This window comes from Polyergus mexicanus, unplaced genomic scaffold (assembly GCF_030449975.1).
Source record: "Polyergus mexicanus isolate NDT 795.1 unplaced genomic scaffold, iyPolMexi1.0 SCAF_3, whole genome shotgun sequence".
Lineage (NCBI taxonomy): Eukaryota > Metazoa > Arthropoda > Insecta > Hymenoptera > Formicidae > Polyergus > Polyergus mexicanus.
In genome coordinates this window covers 6,996,740-7,018,656 of record NW_027223323.1, presented here as the reverse complement: position 1 = coordinate 7,018,656, position 21,917 = coordinate 6,996,740, and the positions used below count along the sequence as shown (strand labels likewise).

At 40.9% G+C, this 21,917-nt stretch overlaps 2 protein-coding genes across 2 annotated transcripts in view; one reads left to right on the top strand and one right to left on the bottom strand.

Annotated features, from left to right (window-relative positions):
* Positions 1 to 14,702, bottom strand: part of LOC138931615 (ichor) — a 38,447-nt gene extending 23,745 nt beyond the window's left edge. The window contains exon 1 of the mRNA XM_070292571.1: positions 14,611 to 14,702. The gene's annotated coding sequence lies outside the window, so the exon portion shown is untranslated. The remainder of the gene's footprint in view (positions 1 to 14,610) is intronic.
* LOC138931617 (uncharacterized) overlaps positions 1 to 21,917 on the top strand; it is an 80,775-nt gene that overhangs the window by 31,408 nt on the left and 27,450 nt on the right. The gene's annotated exons all lie outside the window — the stretch shown is intronic.

The window sequence follows — 21,917 nt, the reverse complement described above, 5'->3', positions numbered from 1 at the left end:
AGAAGTTTCGAGAAGTTACCTGCACATCCGTCAAGGATTGTTTTTATATTTTCAATCGGGAAAGGCACTCTCTCTCTCTCTCTCTCTCTCTCTTTTACGACGCGCGAAAGACAGGAAGCGTTTAAATGCCTCGCTAAATGGCGATTACGATAATTTATGCGAACGAAATTACCGACTCGCTATATACAAAGTAAAACGTGCCGTCGATTTCGTCTTGTTTTTGACCGTTGCTTCTCTAATTGGATCTTATTCTCTAAAACTGAGATATAATGATTACGGAAAAAAAAAAAAAGAAGAAGAAACCCGGACAAGATACACGATTGAAACAAAAACTGACTATCATTTTCATGTTCATTAATCTTATATGTTAAAAAATTTGATTTCCTCCCTCTTCGTTCTTTTTACATTCTTTTAGGTCACTTTATTTAATGTTTATAAAGAAGTAGTAAGAAGAAAGTTTAGTAGAAAAAATTTTTATATAAATTATATGAATTGTATATGATATAATTAGATAGTGACTGTTGGAATTAATCTCTATTAAAACTTCTAAAAGGAAAATTAGATTAATTATTAATATAGATTATCATTTAAATATATCACGTACATTATAATTATTTAATCTTAATTGTTTCACGTTGTTAAAATAAGATTTAATTTTCTCAGCTTTCTTTCGAAGCCGAAAACGTCTTGGATCGTTGTTGCGGCGAATCTCTCGCCATTCGTTTGTCTCTTTACGAACCAACTGGCGAACAGGAGCGAATCCATTCGCCATCGACATTGCGCGCAGATCGCGCGTTACCTCCGTTTCGGATTTTTATCGTCGCTTCGCGGTTTCTTGCTCAACGCCGGTTGTCCGCATAAAAACGTGCCGATGCTAGGGAAAATATCAGCGTGCAAAAGCAACGCCGGGTTCCATGGAAATTTCCAGTTTGCTCAGTCGTGCGAGACGGTAACTGGATTCAGGTGCGTGCGCGATTTTAAAGTTCTCAGGAAATTGAGCGCGATCGCTCGTAGACGTTTATTCGCGTGGCGCATAGAAGAAGGAAAGAGAGTATTTAAAAAATTTTCAATCATCACAACGATCGCACGCGCAATAACGGGCGCTCTAATTATTAATTACTCGACAATAATTACATTTAACTTTGAATAACATCGCGATTCAGTTAGCGGTGTCTATCTCAAAAACAGCCAGAGAGACGAACTCATTTCTCTTTTCTCTTGTGTATCGTATGTTAAAACTATTATAAACTTTAGGAATTAAGGGATATACAATATAATGACGAGTATGTCTTATATATATATATATATTTTGTACGACTATACTCTCTTTCGCGCTCTCTTGAAATCGCGGGCTCGTAATTCGCGGGTCCATTTCCGAGACGGAAAAGATGCGCCTGATAAGAAACGGCCGACTGTTCTTATCGATCCCTCGAATGATTTCCGGCATCTAGGGCCGCGATATACAAAGTGGATTTTCGTGCCGGGGCACGAATTTCACCGTTAGCCGACCCAGTTTCCGCATCCGTGTATAGATAGCATCCGGGCATCCGAGGTGCCGAATTTCATTTCCAATCCTCCCGGCCCTCATCTCGATTTCTTCGCCTACGACCAGCATCACGGCATCGCGGCAGACAGGAACACGGAATTCTTCACGGCCGTTATAATGGCACGGCATGTATCTCTCCTTCTCTCCTTTCTCTCGTGTAATTTTTTTTTCTTTCTCTTTCGCCGCGACGCTGCCGCTTTGATCTGTCCTTGCGCGACGTAATTGGTCTTCATCCCTCTTTATATAGGATGCCCCAGAAATTCCATGTAATTATAGCTAGCGCGAATTTTGAGACCATATTTCGAAGAACACTGACGTCTTTATCCGGTCGTTGATGCATTTTTTGTCTCGACGCTTTTTCGAGACTCTTTTTCTCCACTACTTTGCCGAGATGAAGAAAGAAGCCAAGTAAGATTGAGGGAAATAAAAAAATCTCAGATGATTCTTAAATCAATTAATCAATCTTCTTATAATTATATATATTTTACGCTCTATTTATATTAATTAATCTGTTCGAATTAAATTTAATACTTCGGTACGGATGGCTTCTACATGGTATTGCATGTAAAAGAAATTTATAATTAAAGATATAATGTTATAAGAAAGAGAGAATGTTTTTCTACTAATGTAATAAAATCGGCCATTATTTTTATATCAACTTAATTAAGATAGGACCGGCATTTTTTACATAAAAGTCTTTATTCGAAAAAAAAAAAAAAAATCTTTCCTTAAAATTTATTACAAAACATTCCGTGTCAAAATGAGAGAAAAAAAAGAGAGAGAGAGAGAGAGAGAGAGAGAATTCTACCGGAGGTAGATTTCAATTAAAGCGCGGTCGAGCTCTCGAAGCGGACGACGACAGGCACGACGAGTGGGAGTCGAGAAAACAAAGAGAGACAGAGATTATATATCGAGACTCTTATATTGCGATTGAATGCGGTCTCGCGGTGTCAGGTACATACCAGGCGGGTACGCTTTTAGCCTATTTACCGTGGCGAACGAAGGAACGGAGCAGAAACGAAGCGAAGCATCGTTCCTTCGTCGTCGTCATCGTCGTCGTCGTCGTCGTCGTCGTCATCGTCGTCGTCGTCGTCTTGGGCTGTCTGATGTTGCGCAACCAGATTGCCTGTGTCGGTCGGTTCGCTGACGTTACCACGTGACCGAACCGACCGACGCGAGAGAGAGAGAGACTGGATAGAGGTAGGTATCCCGCACGCCTACATCGCCCCGAGCTGCCTACTCCTGTCATCCCCTCCCCCCTCTCCACCCCTTCGCTCCCCTCGTGCGAGGGGTTCCGCGCTCTCTCATACCAGCTAGAGTGCCGGCGGTTGCCCCAACAACGAGACACAGGCCGCGTGCTCTCTTGACGTCGTACAAGAGGGCTTGGCAATCATCCGCCTGGAGAAGTCAGCGCCGACGCTTTCCTAGATAAGGGGAAGAGAGGAAGGGGACTATCGCGAAATTACGACTCTCGTCAAACAGATTTCGGAAGCCGAAAGATTTATTTGAAGAGATAAACTTGATATTAGATGTATAAAACGCGGGTTTTTTTTTTTTTTTTTTTTTCCTCTCTCTGCGAAAAGGAGGATAACCAAGAGAGCTGTTTTGTGAATATCTTGTATTTGGGAGTCGTAAATAAATTTTATAGCTTATATATACACTGGTTTCGTGAATCTCGGTATCAGTTTCCGTTTAAGTAATTTCTCCCAAGTTTCTGCTCAAGAGCATATATATTATAATTCTCAACAAGATAATAACGAGAGGAGAGTTCTTCTTTTTCTTTTAAGTGTTGTAGCATTAAAAGACGTTATCATATAATTGATAATTTAATTAACAATTTAAGAAATTAATTAACAATTTAATTACATAATATCAATTTCTGAAATATATATATAATATATATATATATATATATATGTTTCAGAAATTGATATTATTTTAAAAATGAATCAACGACTTGAGCATAGAAAAGAACTTTGCACCGCATTATTTTGAAACACGCGAGATTTGTATATTGTCTCTGCACAAATATCTCTTATATATGATGACTGTTACCGTCATAAATTACCTCTGACAATCGATCGATCGATCTCGACGCAGCTGACGAAACTGAACAGCTATTTCGCCACAAACGATCGGTAGTCTCTCTTTCTCTCTCTCTCTCTCTCTCTCTCTCTCTCTCTCTCTCTCTCTCTCCCCCGCGTACGACACAATGAAATTGAAGCTCGGTCCAGTCGCGAGCTTGAGTGACACCGAGAGCGGCTTTAAGAATTTCTGCGCCGCGAGGGGAACGCAGACGAAACTCGCGTATATCGCGTATTCCGTGAAAACGCGGCCCGTGGAGACTTTAATGCGATGGAACGCGGCCTCGATGTCGACGTTTTGCCCCCTCCGGATACGCCTTCAACCTATTTACAGTGACCGATCTCGTTAAGAGGCGATCGAAATACGCTATCGCGAGAACGCCCGGTGTCATTAATCGTCTTACCCGGCCCTGGCTTGTCACGTGTTGTACCTCTAACGCGCTCCCTTTTGATCGACCACCTTTTAATCCGAGTCCATTTCTACGGACACCGGCGTGTTTTCTTACATTTATTACCCATCGCTCTTTTTACTCTTCAATTATGCAATTTGTCGTTCTCTATATAAATATACGTGTGTATATTTATACACAAGATTCATTAATTCATAAATTAATAAATCATATATAGGATAGAGATTTATGGATCTTAGATGCTGTTTTTGTGTGTGACAGGTTCTAGTTCTGGCATTTTTTTTATTTAACTCGCATTTACGCTATTTTCTTTTTTTTTTTTATTATAATATAACTTTCTCATCTTAATATGTCAGATTAATTAGCTTAGGAATTGAATTACTGCTAAAATCAACGATGCGTTCAACGCTCTTTCTTTTCTAGATCTGTCATTCTTAAATTTAATTCTCGTGTGCTATCTTTCTATTCCTTAATTATATGTCATTTGTCATCCTTTGGTATGCTAGATGGAAATTTAAAAAATTTTAACTTTATTCTTCTCTCTCTCTCTCTCTCTCTCTCTCTCTCTCTCTCCTCTCTTTTCTTCTCTCTATTTTTCTCTTCTTATTCTTTAATGATTTGATTAATATAATGTAATAATATAATATTAGCATTATAATATATAAATAATGACACGATATAAAATTAAATTCTTTATAATCATTAACATACATAATCATTAGCATACAAAGAAAACATAAAAAAGAATTTTTTTCATTTCGATTATCTTTTTTCGCTTAATGGGATAATTTTATATTCTTGAAATACTGGATGTTGTTGAAATCGAAAAGCGCCAGAGGACATAATATCGATCGTCTTATCTCAATTCCGTCAAGTCGGTATCGCTCGTTACATTTAATATATGATCATCGAATAACTGCGACGGCTCTTCTAATTAAACATCCAACGAAAGAAAGAAAAAGGGAGAGAGACAGAGAGAAGGCGCTCAATTTTCTCGCCGTTTTCAAAACGAAGACGGATTATCAGGCGTCTCAACGCAAGCCTTCTTAACCGGACCGGTATTATTTTATAACCGATAATTACCGTCGCGTTTCGAAAGCGCTGCTCCACCCTCTCGGGGATCGGGTTTTGTTAGGCGGGGAGACAAGGCACGCATCGCGCCGTTTTCGCGGCGTCCTTGCGCGCGCCGCGGGGCCCGGTCCGGCCCCGCGTGCAAACTGGGTCAGCCGCCGTCGGTCCGTTTTCTTTGACGAACGGAAGTTCGTACCGAGGCGAGCACCGATTTGCGCAACCGATCGAACCGGCCCCGGGGCGATACGCGTCCTCTCGGAATCGAAACGAAACTTGACAGACACGTGGAGAAAGTCAAAACACCGGCACTCTATCGTTTATGTCCAAATTGTATATGGTAGTGGAAACCTACATAAAATCCAGACTAATCGCGGAGACACGGACAAGCTAAATTTTCGTGCAACTAGACGATTGCGTCTTCGACATTTGAACCTTTCGTTTCTCTTTTAGAAAAAATCTCTCGATAAATATCAATTCAGCAATTAATCTAAATATATAACAAAGTACTTTTCTTTTTTTTTTTTCGGGGAAAAATAATATTTAAGATTGTATGAGAAATAAAAGGAATTGTTTCCATTTCTTTTCAACTAGGGTGACAATTTCACCAACAGTGATAACCATGATGTTTAATCGACGAGATCGCATTGCCGTTCGAGATATCGACATCCGCAAAGGCCGGTGTGTGTCACGACAGTCGTTCGAATCGCGCGGCTCCGCTCCGCTGTCTCGATTCCGCTCCATTGGTTATGCATTAACTCAGTTTTTTGCTTAACCGGCGCTGTCGAAACGCGAGTTCAAAGGCCACCCGGTATAAGTAAAGCTCGTGATTCTTGCGCGACTTCCGCTGCCGACTTCGATATGACAGTAATTCGTATCGTACGATATGGCCGTAAATAAGCGAGACGTCTCGCATTTTTCTACGAACAGGAGAATCATCTACCACTTCCGTTCAGCCAGAAGAGAAATGTCGAGATTTTTAAACACTCGAATCTTTTATTTAAATTTTCATGCGAATCTTAAATAATTTAAAAATTAATAAATTATATAAATCAGTTTTATCTTAAAAAAAAAAAAAAATTTTATAAAATTAGATTCTTAGAAACGAAAATATTAGAATTATTTAATGAAATTTATAAATTTTGTTTTATGATTCTTTAGTATCTCTAAAAACTGAACCGTTATCAGTCTTTAGCCGGTCGTCGGATTAAATCGATTAAAAATCTAATTGGGAACTTTTACGATCGAGTTTCTTTTTTCGCGTACTTAAAGCGTCGATTTACGATGGTTTACGCGTCCTTTTCTTCCGCTGCTCATCGTCGAAACGGTATTGTTCCGAATAACCTCGTTAATCGCCGAAGCTAATTAAGACGCGAGTATCCTTAGCGCGACTCGCGCTGATAAATACACACTGTAGTAACGCGAGGCGACATTAAGGCGCATACAGCGATATATTCGCGGCACGTTCGCGATTTTGCATTAGCTCTGACAACCGAGACGAAGGCTTCCGCGACGATTCTGCATCCTATTTGCGCGTATAATCACATCTTCGACATTACGTAGCGAGATATTAGCCCGGGATGCACGAGGGGATAAAAAGATTTTGCATAAATATGTGGGAATGCGGATATAGACGTGATAATTTTATACAAGCTGTTTGATATCAAACGAGAGGATATAAAAATTTCAATTTGAAACGAAAATACGAAGAATATGAAATACATCATTTTTTTAATTGTAAATATATGCTTTTGATTGGACAAATTAGAAATGTTTATTTTTAAAATGCTGTATTATATTACATAGCTTCATTACATTTCTCGAATATTACGTTTCTAAATCTATTAAATAATTGTAGTGCCTATTAAATTTTCAATTGTTGCACACGATCGAAACTAATTGACTTTAAGTATAATAATAGAATTTATTAGAAAATAATGATGGAATGATTTTTTTTAAACGGCATCGGGTGGTTGCTCTTTTGAGAATACTGGGTCAGTATATACTCGAGCGTATGCATTTCTCTCAACCACCGTAATGGTCCGCCTTTGTAATGTTCTAAACCGCTCTTATCCGGTGTTCTAATTACACCCTTAATTACACGTGCACGCCGAGAGAAGTCTTTTCATGGCGCGGCCCAAAGTCTGTTCACCGGCATAAAGTCATTTCCTCTCTCGCGCAGAGCTGCGAGATTTATAAAGAGAAAAAAAAAAAAAAAAGAAAAAATCAGAAGAGCTCCGAGTCCCTTGAAATTTAGACACTGCGTATTTAGAATGATACCTCGGAACGAAAGAAGATAAATTTAAATTGAATTTATGAAGAGATAAAATCTTTTTAACCGTGATTACGTTGTCATTTTAAAAAAACATAAAGAATGTTATTTTTTCGATTACGAATTAATCCTCCATGATTTTCCCTCGGCAAAAATATCGGGGAAAGTCATCATTTATTGTAACTTTCCAATTTCTTGCATCGCGTATACCTTTAGTGTATATAGTTAAATTTTTAATTCTATTAAGACCAACTTGACGGAAAATTCAATAAAAAAAAAAAAAATATGGTTTTCGTAATCTTCATTCGATCCTCCTCAAAATTTAATTCGCGAAAAGCCCTTCTTTCTTAATCGCATGCAACTCGAAAATTAGTAACAGTACTTTCCAATCTCTTGCATCGTATATCTCTGTAACTGAACCTGAAATTAAAATTCCATTAGGGTAAACTTCACCTGAAATTAAATGAGAAATGTATTCGTTTGTCTTACGGACATTTAATTCGTTAAAAGTTCACTTTCCTCAATCATTTCTATAATACGAAAATCATCGAGATATTATTTTCCCTCTTTTCAATGACTCTATTTTCTCTAACGCTCTCGCGATGTAAATGCCTGAAACGTTTCGATCGCCGCGTATCCGCTTTATTTCCTCGCGAAATTACTCGAGAATCGTTGATGTGTAAAGGACGTTTGACGCGCGTTTGCCAACGGCACAATGTTGTATTCGCACCTGCCCGGAGTCCCCTCGATCCTGCACCTATGTCGAAACGACCGCTACGGCGCAGCAACTCTGCAGAAATTTCTCTCTTGGCAGCAGCGGTTGCGAACCTGCCCTCGGCTCTAAGCTCGCTTCTGCAATCGCGCGGCTATAACTGCCTACATAGCGACTCCGCGTTATGCGCCATCCCGCGTTTTCTAGCCGATAATTATCGTACCACTGCCATCCCGGGGCCTTAGCCTGCTTTTTCAACTCGTTTCGCCTCGAAATGTCGCGTAAAATCTAACAAGCGACCGTCCGATAAATATCTCCCGTAGTTCGTATACAGTACGCCGAAAATTCCCACCACAAGTCGTTCTCAGCTCGGATTCTTCCACCTAGTATCGATCTTTCTTCAACGGAATTATCGGATCGATTGTACACATTGCAAGTTACCTAAAGTCTCCAATTAATCATATTGCGTAATTAACTTTGTCAATTTTTTTTTTTTTTTTTTTTTTTTTTTTTTTTTTTTTCAACTACCATATATAATCAGTACAAAAATTTTGTCTTTCTGCATTATATTAGCGTAATTAATTGGCGAAATGTTGAAAATCTCTCATTTCTCGATCAATATCAATTGAATTCATAAAAATATACAATGTTTTGGATATTTGACAAGTGTACGAGTAAATGATGATTTTTCGCATTCTGAGAAAGTATCGTCATCGCAAATACTCTCAAAGAATATTTGACGATTCCACGACACCGAGTATAACGCGGCGGATAGGTGCACCTCGCTATAGGTGAACCACTCGACTATCAACCTGGCAAATGTCAGAGTATCCTGCCGTCGTCGTCGGAACCTGTCCTGCACTCGTACAGACCGAGTGCTCGCGCGCGGAAAATATTAAAACCTCGCAAAACCCGCTAACTAAGTGCAACGTGGTAGATTATTGCAACGCGGTGCATAATTCAGAATCGATTAGAATCCACGTTTAAATATATACATGTATGAATGATAGATCCCGTTGGGGAGATTATCGTTTGACCTAGTTTAATGGAAATTAAAATTTCAGAATTCCAAGAGAATTAGAATTTAGAATTTGGATTATATAAAAGAGAGGTATGGGATTTCTGAAATGTATTTAATTTTATTATAAATCGGTATGAAAAAATTGACAAAACATTTCAAATTACAATTTAAAACCTAGAAAACTTTTTAAAAAAGCTTTATTAGTTAATTTGGCTAAATTTTAAACGACAGATTTCGTCAAATTAGCATTTGATTTGATGTAACGGAATTTAGCGTTTACAGAATTTAATTAGTTAATTTTACATAGAGAGAGAGAGAGAGGGGGGGGGGACTGAATTACGTCGAACATCACTCATCTCGATAAATCGATAATTTATCAGCTAGTGGAAGGAATAGATTTTGCCTCGATTAAACGAACAACTTCGTCATCGCGAGAGGAATTTATTTATGCGTGTATACGCGCGCGATTTTAAATTTGATCGAGCCTTTCGCAACGAAGTAAATAAGCGTAATTACGAGATTTAAAGCTTTTTTACGAAGTCGACTTCTCTTTCGTTGACTTCTCTCCGTTCTTCTCGTTAATCTCGCACTCTGTGTATCTCGCTGGGACGTCCGCGATATCAATAACGCGAGGAATAACGCGAAGAGAGAAACAAAAGTGAGAAATCGGATTTTTTTTTTTTTTTTTTTTCTCTTCCATCAGTCCAGAATACACATGTGCATTCGCCATTAACATTCCGATAGAAAGCGGTGACTCATTGCTACTCGTAGAGTATTTTAACAGCGTCTAGAAACTGATGAAAGTCACTCGACGATAACTTTGTCCTACAATTTACGAGCAGATTGTCTATCGAAAGTCCTTAATTCTCCAAAGGATCGACGATTGTAGGATATCTCAAACTCAATTGTATCCAAACTCGAGAGATTTTATCATCGGAATTGAAGCTATTCGTAGACAAATTTTTATTCCGCATTTTTCATTTATTTCTTGACATATAATTAGCCTCTTCGCGGTTGTATCGTCGATAACGGAGAGCGTCTTGTGCGATAAATAATTGAATTACTATCTCCGAAGTTCGATCGTGGCCGAAACGTTACCATCGCTATCTAAAGATCGACACCATGATCGATAACATCGAAATCAAGACCGAAACCAGTTAACGTTGAGAATTATTTCGTATTATACGACGTTGGCGATGCTTGATCGATCGATTTAATTCGCGATAATCCTTCGAACATTAATTTTTCACCTTCCCCTCCCCCTTTCCTCCTTTCGGCCGATCATCGAAGCCCAGGATCGTCAAGGAAAGAAATTCAACGGACCCCTCGTCTATCGGCGATGTATTTTGCGGCGATGACCTCACGTGTCCTTCCACTGTCTTCCTCCGGGCTTCCATCGCGCGCGTCGGCAAAAAGGACTATTAATAATCCACCTTGCTTTCTCATCCTCTTCAATGAAACGCGCAAGACGCTCGATAATTATTATAACCGGGAAGAACACGATGGCGTTATTTTACATTATACGTTGTACAATATTATGTAATAATATATATATATTCACATCTCTTATAGTTATTTCTCTCAAATGATTATATTTAGTTATTCTGAATCATTAGATAGCATAAAGATACCATAAACATACCTTTAGATAACCTTATTAGGATTATCATAATTCTATACATACATATATATCTTGTGTGTGTGTGTGTACGTATGATACGTATATGATTCAAGTCTGTTTTAAAAAATCGTTAACCACATTTTTCTTGTATCAAAAATGGAGACCTTTTATTTCTTATATCTCATTAAATGTAACAATATTATTTTACGCTATATAAAATCTGTTGAGAAAGATAATATTCTCAAAGTTTATTACATTTTCTAAATCAATTTTTGATTCAATTTAAAAAACACGTGTCACGCTCGCTATTGACACATGACATTTAATTATTTGATCTCTTAATTCTATTATATCTGTGTCTCGGATAGAGGCTTGATAAAAAGTCACGTCGGCGAGATATTATCCGAGATACGTGCGTTTTGAAATAGCCGTCTAAAGGCGGCATTCAATCGAAGACAATACACGGCCATTACTAGCCCACGTCGCGCAAGATAGTCACGTGGATTACAAAAGCGTCGGCGTCATTATGCGTCGCGACGCGGCCCGCGTCCTAGATATCTCCCGCTCGCGGCGACTTCAACGCCGGCAATCGCACACACGCGATCCCACGCTCGGAGATGCGTATCTCCTGCATCTGCCTCTTTCCGACCCTCGCCTTTGTTTTGGCGTTGTCTTCCCGCCGATTTCTATTCCTCCGCCCTTACTGTATTCCGTAAGCTCGTCACTTTTTTTTTTTTTCTTTTCTTTTCATCTCGCAATCGATGCGCTTACGATGCCCCTTTAAATCGAGAGAATTCGAGGAATCTATTTGCGCAATTGGAGGAGCGATCGCGAATCTAAATCACCTCCTTGAAAAAAGTATATCAAGGAAATCGTAATTAAATTTTTTTTTTTTTTTTTTTTAATTTCCGAGTTCCTAAAGAAGGGAGTTAAACTGCATCAAGATTTAATAAATAGATATAAAGAAACTTTTTTTATATTTATTGAATTAAATTAAAAAATTTGTTTTTTGATTTAAAAATATATATATATTTTTTTTTCATTAAATAAATACAATTTTTAGGGATAATAAATTACTAACTTTAACTCGATCGATTCAATGTTTTTTAAGGAGTTTTATGGCTGAGTCAAAGTTTACGGGGTTCTAAATTAGGATCAAAATAACGAGGAATGCGAGTCCCCGGATTTTGCGGCGCCAAAAATAGCGCTGTTAGACGAGGCTTTTATTAGACATGCTTTTATTCGTTAACCGCACGTCCGACATGTTTATGCTCGTAGATAAAGAAGGGGCAAGCCACGTGTGTCTTTGTCTCGCGTTTTTCTCGAAAAACAAGCGCCGTGTTTCTGGACACTCTTCTCAACCGACGCGCCAGACCGGAATCGAAACGATCAAAATTCCATGCACGATTTCCCCGGACAGGAATAACAGATTCATCCAAAATTCCACGAACGACAAACGACGGGAGACGAATCCCCCTGTCGTAAAAGCCTCTAAATCGACGTAAAAAAAAAATCGTCCTTAAGAACGAATTCGGCGACTCCGACTCATTAAGCGCCCTTTTATTTTTGAAACTCGATTCGGTGTTTCTGCAAAATGAATTATTCCGTCCGCTCGAAATGGTAAAAAAGATGAAGCAGATTTATTCGAATGGCTCTTGAAAGATTCGATATTAAAAGGTCGTGATTTTTGACAAAATCTCATGGAGATATCTAATAATTTTCATAAATAAAAACTTTTCATTTTTGATTAAAATTTTGATAGAAAGAAACGCCCTCTTTCTGAATAAAATTTTCATAAAGATAAACTTTCCATTTTTTTTTTTTTTCTCCTGAATATGGTTTCTCCTTTTTAATTTCCTGGAAATTTAATTTTATTAAATCACGCTCTCTTTTCTTCCATCGAGATCGATTTATTTGAAAGAGGAGACATATGCGATAAATTTCTCCATTGCATCTTGGAATTCTTGAATCTCGAAGCTTCTTTCCTCCAACTTTCCGGATTCACGTGGAATCGACGAGCGCGAGCATGACCAGTTTTTACTCGGCGACACGCGGAAAGGTCCACGCGCGCGACACGGCGGTCGCCATTACTGCGATTTTATAGTTAATTAATACTGTGGCATGGTTGCGGTATCGTGAGCAGCTGGAATTTTTCACCAATTATTTGTTTCGCAGGCGGCGATTCATAGCGTAGAACGGACACGTTGCGGTCAATTTTAAGCGAGAGAACCGATTTCTCGAAACGCCAACGAAATGGAAAAGATGAGAGAAATGTAGACTTATTTATCAATTGATTATTTTTAATTATTATCTCATCACGTTGAAAATGCGATCGAGCCTTGTGAATATTAATTAATCAATTTAATTTACATATCTCATATCGCGATTAATTATTTTATATATCGATATTACACACAAAACGATATATTCTAATATAATATAACGTAAATGCATAATATAATTACTGATTAGTTATTTAAATTTATCTACTGTCGTGCACACGTATTGTCTGTCTTTTTTTATCTCTCTCTCTCTCTCTCTAAACTCAATTACTTATTGGTCTATGGTTATTTCTTTTTTATTTAAACCCCCTATTGTTGCATTCGTATTTCCGTATATTAGATATTTGTAAGTTTCTTCTTGTTTTCTTTTTTTCTCAGGCGCTACCGCGTGTCGAGGAGCGAGTTGTTCGTGTTTACTCGGCGGGATGCGCGCACGAAAAAAATACAATTTTGACGATAATCGCGATCGCGCGCTTTCTCCTCGCAGCGCTCGCGCGCTCTCATTTGCATCGTATCGTAATCTCCCTCATCGAAAATGAGCCGCGCGAATATACGTATCGTACTAACATTTCAAGGAAATCGTTATCGAGTAACGATTTCCTTGAAAATATCGTAGCTTTTCCACCAATCGCGATTCTCGCACGCGATAACGCTAGGACAACGGGTGTCGCGCGAAATACGACGTCAGTGTAATGTAGCGTCTCATCGTTCTCTTTCAAATAATATATATGTATATACGCGTATAATTTTTGAACCTAGTTGCCGAGTAATTTCCTTTCGAAACGTGTATTATCGTGGGCGCGCGATAATCTCTCCGGCGCGATTGATGAATCGCGGAGGCTGCGTCATCGCAAAGATATCCAGCGCGTGAAATAGACGACGACACCTCCGTCGTCGCATTAACCCGTAAACTCTACGAAGATCAGCGCGCGGTGTCGCGATCGACAAAGCGATTGTATACGGATTCTATCTACAATTATGCATCAATCAATCGCGCGGTTCATCTCTATATCTAGAACTCGGTTTTACTTGGAGATCTTCGTAGTTACGGTTTATCGTAGTATAATGTTGGAATCAATCATTCTAGAAGGAACATTACTCCCTCCAATCTTCTCTCTCTCTCCCCCCGATATTTCAGGAAAGACAAAAGGATATGAGTGTCCGCTCAGCGTTTATCTCTCTAGGGGAGAATAAAGTATTACGATTATTATCATCGAGAAAGAGAGATTTACATAAGCATAGTATTTCGTAAAATTGAAACCTTTGGAACGGAATTTGACGTATGTCTCTTTCGAGAGAGCAGTCGCATCCGCAATAATGTACCTCGTTTCGATCGATCGCCGAAAAAGTTCACACCTCGCTGGCCGCAAATAATGCGGCTCGCTGCACTTTCGCAACACGGATAAATATATACCTGCACGAGATTCGCGCGCACACACATACATATACGCACACGCGGGCAATCGCTGCACCGCGAGCGTGTACCCACACTCCTGCCCACACACACGCGTTTGCATGTGTATATGTGTGTGTGTGTGTGTGTGTGTGTGTGTGTGTGTGTGTGTACGATACCGGAACGAAGCGAGTGACTAACCTCTGTGAATAGAAGAGACGAGGAGGAGATCACTGCCAGGTAAATAGCTCGAGAAGACCAGGTCGGTCGTGGCTTCTTCACAGGATCCTCCGGGGAATCTCCGCACAGATGGAAATTTCCCCGAAATTTCTTCCCCCCCCCCTTCCCCCCTCTGAATTAATAACGCGGTCGCGGGGAAGCTCCCGAAACTCTCTCTCGACGAGAGAGGTCGTTCACTGGTCAACGATCATGTGGCGCGCGACACGCTGGATGACGCGAGGCGTCGTCGCGGCTCGACGCTCCTCGCACAAACGGTAACAACCACGTAGACGCGTCGACGCTGTCGTGGCCATGCGATCTTCGATCGATTCCTCGAGCCTCCGGGAATGATTTATTTCTCGAATCCTCGGGACGTGATAGGATATGTGACTGGAACGCTCGAACAATTTTTATGATGCGAGCCTGAACTCTCCCGCTTCACCTTGAACTTCTGGAATATAACAGATTCCGATTCTTCTCTCCTCGAATCCTTAGAAATCTCGACTCGGGATCTAAGCTATAATGGATCCTGACATTTAATAGATTTTGATTCTCGCTCAAATCTTGGAGATCTGCGAATTCTCGAAGATATAAACTATATTGCGACTCTCTCGATTCCTCTTCGAATAAAACAGATTTTAAAACTCTCGAACTTTAAAGATGCAATACATTTTTTTTTCTTTTCTTTTCTTTAATCAGACAGAATCCCGGGATTTTTTATTCGACTGTCCTCTGCACTCGAATCACCGACTTATCGTGTCTCTGAAAGACCGGGAAGATGTCACTCTCACTCGCGCGGATACGTTCTTCGGAGACCACGATGCCGTTGCGTTTGTTTTATCTCGCAGACTGATCCAAACGGAGACCGGTCCTTGCTAGGAGGTCCTCGAGGATTTGCGATCGCTGGACGCGACCAGCGGTACCAGCTGTTTCTGGACGCCGTCGTATACGCGATCGTAAACCGTATTGCTCGCCGGCGACCAAACGACTGTAAACGCAATGGTAGTGGTGGAGCAGGACGAGGAGGAAGAGGAGGAAAAGGAGGAGGAGGAGGAGGAGGAGGAGGAAGTGGTAGGGTAGGTAGGTAGGTAGGTAGGTAGGTGAGCACTCGAGAAGAAGGAGAATCTTCTTCGCGGCGTCCTCTTCCACCTCGCCGTTGTGATCGTCCGGCGTTCTTTAGTCTGCCAATTTCAAGTCGCCGCGACACGTTATCTTTCGACGATGACGACGATCGATTTATCGCAAATGCCTAAATAGGCACGAGGAATACCTGTCAGAAACAGCTCTCCTCCTCCTCCTCCTCCTCCTCCTCCTCCTCTTTCTTCTTCGATATTCCAATTGAAAATGGGTCGCGACGCTGAGGAATTTTTCGAGAACGACGATGAAAACACTTTATTTCTTCGATCCGCCAACTGGAAGTCGTCACGACGATATCGCGCCAACTGTGTCAGCGATCTTATTTATCGGACGCACCATAAAAACACGTTATTTCGTCAACTTCTTTGTCCAACTCGAGGATTCGAAAATCTTCTATCGATCAAAGGCTTTATCAAGAATTTAACGATTTTGAAACAGTCAGAGTGACAATTTGCAAAGATCCTTCTAGAGCTCTCGATACCTTTTTGCAAATCGAGGTTTCAGCGGGGACGAATAAACTCTCGCGCACAGCAGGACGGCAAATAAAGAGAGAAGAAGAAAGAGAAAGAGAGAATGAAAAAAAAAAAAAGGAGAAGGAGGTCGACGGCGACGTCGCGACGCGCGTCGTCGGCGAGATGAGGCAAGCCACTGGTCGGTCCTCGCCGTTGCTCTATGGCGTGCATCATGGCGTGTACTTCCAGCGGTATAGCTTGCGCGAGCGGGGTCTGAGGGGGATTTGGGGAGGTGGAGGAGATGGGAGGAGGGAGCGATCGGACGCGAGAAAGAGAGAGGAAGAGAGAGAGAGGGAAAGAGAGAACACGCGCTAGGTAGGTAGGTAGGTATGTATTTCGCCTGGGGCGACTCCACGTATAGCGGTACTTGGATACCCCACCTCCCCCCATTCCCCTTCGGGGCCCGCGCTTGCCTCCACCGCGCCGCGCAACACCCTCCTCTTCGTCGTACAGCGCACAAAGGTTCTCCAACCGGCGGTTCTCCGCGCGCTGCACGTGTCACTCCAACACGGGCTTGGTGAAGCCTCCTCTCTCAGGTCTACGTTAACGCGGGGGAACCATCGATGCAGCCTCAAGGACGTGTCTTTTCGGCCTGAGCCTAGGCGCTTCGACCTACTGCCGCCGGAGACTTCGACGAGAGGTTAAGACGCGTTCATCGAGTTCATCGAGAAGAAGGAACACACGATCCACGATTATCGATCATTGCGAATACTGATCCGGGAAAGATGTAATTGATTAATAGAGAGCGTAGCAAGAGAGTAGTATAATAATAGTAACGGTGCTATACACTAATAGCATTTTATCCAATATATAGGTGTCGCGAAAAAATTATTTATTAAACTTGTCTTTTTATATTTGTACTTTTTTATTTGAATGCGATTCTGTCTCATTTAAAACTGAAAATTTAAATAAATTTTTGAAAATATAGAAATTTTAGAATTAAAGAAAAAAAGAATGGAATTCAAATGGCGTGACAGCAGTGGGACGGTATTAGAAATATGTAACTTTTTCGAGAAGAGTTATTTGTAAAGAGAATAATTATTTCTTCTTTATTTTAATTTAATTCAAATTTTTATTTCCGCTTTTATTTCCTACATATCTTTCGATATGATTTCATTAATCCGTTGGAATTTATCGATATACTCAACAATCAAAGATAGTGCGTTGTCTATAATCGACAAACCCGTCAATACATATCGATATATCTGGCAAATCGAGTACACCTGCGAGAAAGGCGTCCTTTTCACGTATGTATATTTCGCCCAAAGAGAATAACGCGAATGCAAATGCACGTAAGTAATCGATCGGCGGACAATAATTTATCGGGCGACCCCGAATGCGCCTCGGAATTTATTCGATCGCTCGCTTGATTCGCGGACATTTTTTCCCGTCCTCAAAATTCCAGCGTCGTGATAAAAATTTCATTCCGCGAAACCGCGGAATTTATCCGCGTAGTTGATGACGGGGCTATTAAAATCATCGCTGATAACGCACTTGAAGACGGTAAGAACGATTACTTTCGCAAAATTCTTTATATGAAATTTTATTGTAAATTTATTCTTCATTATAATTATAATTTATATCATGATCCACTTTTCATTATAAATTATACACGAAAGAATCAAATTAAATCGTTCGTTAAGACGTAATTTTCAATTAAAAAGAGACGCATCCCTGAAAATTCACGGGATCCTATCCTAGGGATTAAACACATACATTTGGCGGGCAGATTCGGCTCCGCGGATCTTGGAAATGTGGATCTCTCATTGCGGCGAGAGAATAAGTTTGATCGAACGGATCGGGGAGATGGATTCGATTCGCCGGCCGGCCGGCCGATCGCGGGAAAATGACGGGAGAAAGAAAGCCCTGGCTAATAACCGACGGCGGCCTTGGAAAAATACCGGGCCGCCGATGCAGGCCGCGATTGATGGAGCGCGGGAACGTGCGGAAGAAGCGCCGCTCGGCGAAAAGGAAAAGAGAGCCGACGGGTTCTGATCGATGATGTCAGAAGGATGCGCCGCTTATCGACGTCTGCACGTGCGCCGGGATGCTGCCGCAATTAAGCCTTTCTCTCTCTCTCTCTCTCTTTCTTCCTCTTCAACAGCCCACCCTCGTCTCGCGTAGCACGTGCATACCCGGTACAAGCCGACCCAGCGCAAACTCACGCGAATAAACGAACGATACGACGACGAGAGATAGGATGGAAACCGTTCCGATAAATGATAACGCATCGATAACTGACCAAAGCAACTCCTCGTTATTCTAAACTCGCCCGAGACTCGCCGAGCGTTGCTATTGAATGGAGAGATTAAATTTTCCTTGGAACAATTTCATGAATTTATAGATTTTATAACGGTTAAATTTTTGTAGATTTTATACAATTTCTTAAAAAATTTGTACGTTTTAAATAACACAGAATTTTTGGTTCTATAACGTGATAGAGAAGAGGCAACGGGATGTAGATATTCTTAATAACGGTAACGGCTCGTTCGGGATCCCCTTATGATCATTAATTCACTTGGTCGCATAAATATCGCTCCGGTATTATCATTATACCCGATGTGCCCCGGTGCTCGTTAACGAAACTACGAAGGATTCGGTTGCATCCTGTGTGTCTGCTAATTGCGCGTATAAAACGCGAGGCGCAATTTCATCGTCGGAGAGTCACCGGAAATTATTCTCGGTATCATTCTAGACCTCGGAATATGAAAAAAAAATTCTAACGATTAATCCGTTTAGAGATTACAGTGATTTTTAAATAACAAGGATAAATTTTCGAGTCCTCGCAACACCATAAGCCACTCCTATATATATATATATATCTTTGTCCTTTGCCGAACTTTCGAGATCTCGGAGACGCGAGGAAAGATCCTTGAATAGCAATTCCAAGACTCGAAGACTCTGAATCTATAAAATTCCAAGCGGAAAATAAAAATGAAGGGAGAGGAATAAAAATTTTTTTTTTCTAAGACATATAATAATGCGATTTCTGCGATTCAAGATTTAACAGCTCGGGGACATCAAATTTGTCGAAAGTCGGAATTGCGTATCTTAAAAAGTCAAAGATTTCAAAAGCGTGTCGATGCGAGAGCGGACAAAGATTTCCGAAATGCGGAGAGACGAGTTTCTCAGGGAGAATTCGATAGGGGTTTTCGATCGAGAACCGGCCGAGCGTGTGGCCGGTCACCGTAGCCGAATTCGTCGACTCCGGTTCCGGTAAGCGAACACGGCGTGCCAGGTGCAACAGGTGAGTCCCCGGCTCGGGGCCCCGAGCAGACACACGGCTCGGCGCGGTGGACCTTATCCGCCGGGTCGGCTCGACCAATCCCAGGACGAGACCTACATACGAGACTTCCACCACCCGCGGCTACCTAAGGACACCGCGCGTCTACAACCGGTTCGACGTAACTCCCGATCCCGTTAACGCACACAGTGCGACGAGTGTATCGAGCTGGAACTCTTTCGGAGCTTGATCTGCGCAGACCCATTACCCAAAGATCGCCTCTTGCTTTAAAAATTTCCCCCTCCCTCCCTCCCTCTTCCCTCCCTCCTTCTCCTGTTCTTTACTCTTCGAGCGATCAATGTAATCTTTTTCTTTTTCGCGTGCACGTTCGTCAATTTAATTCGAATTAGATCGATTCAACAGCTATCGCAGCGATTGTGAGATACGTTTGTTGATATAGAGGTGAAATTGTTAAGAGTAAAAGTCTCGCAAAGTAATCTTCTGATGATCGAGCGTAATCTTCCGCGGCGATCATGTTTGAACATATCACGGTTCGAGGACGACATGATTCTTTCACAAAAGTACTCTTCAATTTTGTTTGCCATTTTCTCAATTACAGTAGTCTTGTAATGTGAGACAAGAAGGTGATGAGAAAGATAGATCTTGGAGATTTTCTTCGCATAAAAAAAAAAAAACTTTTCTTCGTATCTAAAATATGGTTAATTATAATTTAATATTATGTCATTTGTCGAGTGTATAAGTATTTTTGTTTTTTTATCTCGTGTAATTATTTTTACAGCACAAGAGAGTATTAATTCGTAGATTTTTGTGCCTGGCCATAATCGCGTCGCTTCTCCCCACGAAATCAGTAAAAATTTTGACTCAAAGATAAGAACAAGGTATGAAAATTTAAAAAAATTCTAAAGAATAAAAAATATTCAACAAATGCCGTATAAACTCTCTAATCTAAATGTAAACTTGATATTCATCTCGTCAGCAGCTTGAAATTAAAAATATTCTAGAAGCTTTACAAATTACTTTAACAAAAAGATATAGACTCAAAAATTTCAGGAATTTTTTTTTCTTTTTTTTTTTTGCGATGCATTCATCGATGCATCAACGTCCGGAGCCTTGCACATCTCCTTTACATTCCCATTCCGGCGACGTACGCACGATCGGCCAAGATGATCCGTCGCGATAATCCCGTCCCGATCGCAGGCAGGACTCCGTTCCGCGACTTAGTATCCGCTCCATAAATCGAGCGTTGCGCAAACCGATCCCGTAATGAATGCTAGATGTGTACCCACCGACCTACAATATAATTGATAGGAAGAGAGCAGCTGGTGCGCTGCTCTCTCGGCGAATTCAATTAGGAGGCATCGGCGAAGCCGTCGATCCTCCTCGACGACACTCGTCCTCGATCGATGGACATTCTTGGAGAATCTCGAGTGAGGCTTGAACGCGCTCGAAGCGTTTTTAAAAATAATCGAAAGGGGGGTGGGGGAGAACGCAACGGATAAGGCGTGTCCGATTCTACATCGCGTGCTTACAATGTATTACGACTTGGTGTATACGTTATACGAAGGAATCTCAAATGACAAGTCGGGTTCTCAAGTTTCCGCTTGTGTTACGGGTTCCATCCAGGTGCTCCAGTTCGTGGCGGAAGTCGCGGGGGCCGCGAGATTTTGTTTTCTAATCCGCCGACACATCTCCGAGGGTCTCTTCGTTGCAATCCTAGCCCCGGCGGGAGAGAAACGAGACTCCTCGCGATGGATGCAACACCGTGTGTGCATCGTGCACGCATAGTTATGCGCTCGTTCTCGAAATGCACTGACGCTTGGGTGCTAATCACAGCCCGAGGTGCAGGGGCGTATCGGGGGCGGCATGACGGAATATTTTGCCCTCCTCTCGTCGGAGGTCGTCGATCTTGCTGACCCGCCGATACGGCCGTCGGTCTCGTTTCGCGGCGTTTTCTCTCTCTCTCTCTATTGCTAGTATGTTAAAATTTATTCCAAAATTCTGACTAAACTACAATCCGTTGATATCATTTGAATGTTAGAGATCTACGAATAAAATTACGTCACTGTAAAATAAAATGTTAGGAGAGATTGGTGAAACTTTAAGTAGCAAAATATTAAAATATTTATTTACAAAGTAAATTATCATTGAAAGGGGGGAAAAAAAAATTGACCCTTGTATATATTAGAGCCCCAGTCCTGAATATTCATTACACGCGCACAAGACCCATTGAAATATTATTTAAAAAAAAAAAAAAAATATTAGAAAAAGAATTTATTAAAATAAAAATAAAAACACCGAAAGAGAAATTATTAAAATAAATTAATAAATTGTTAAAAAACGAAGGACAGATAAAATCTCGACAGACAATATCTAATACATTCGCTGCTCCAATCTCA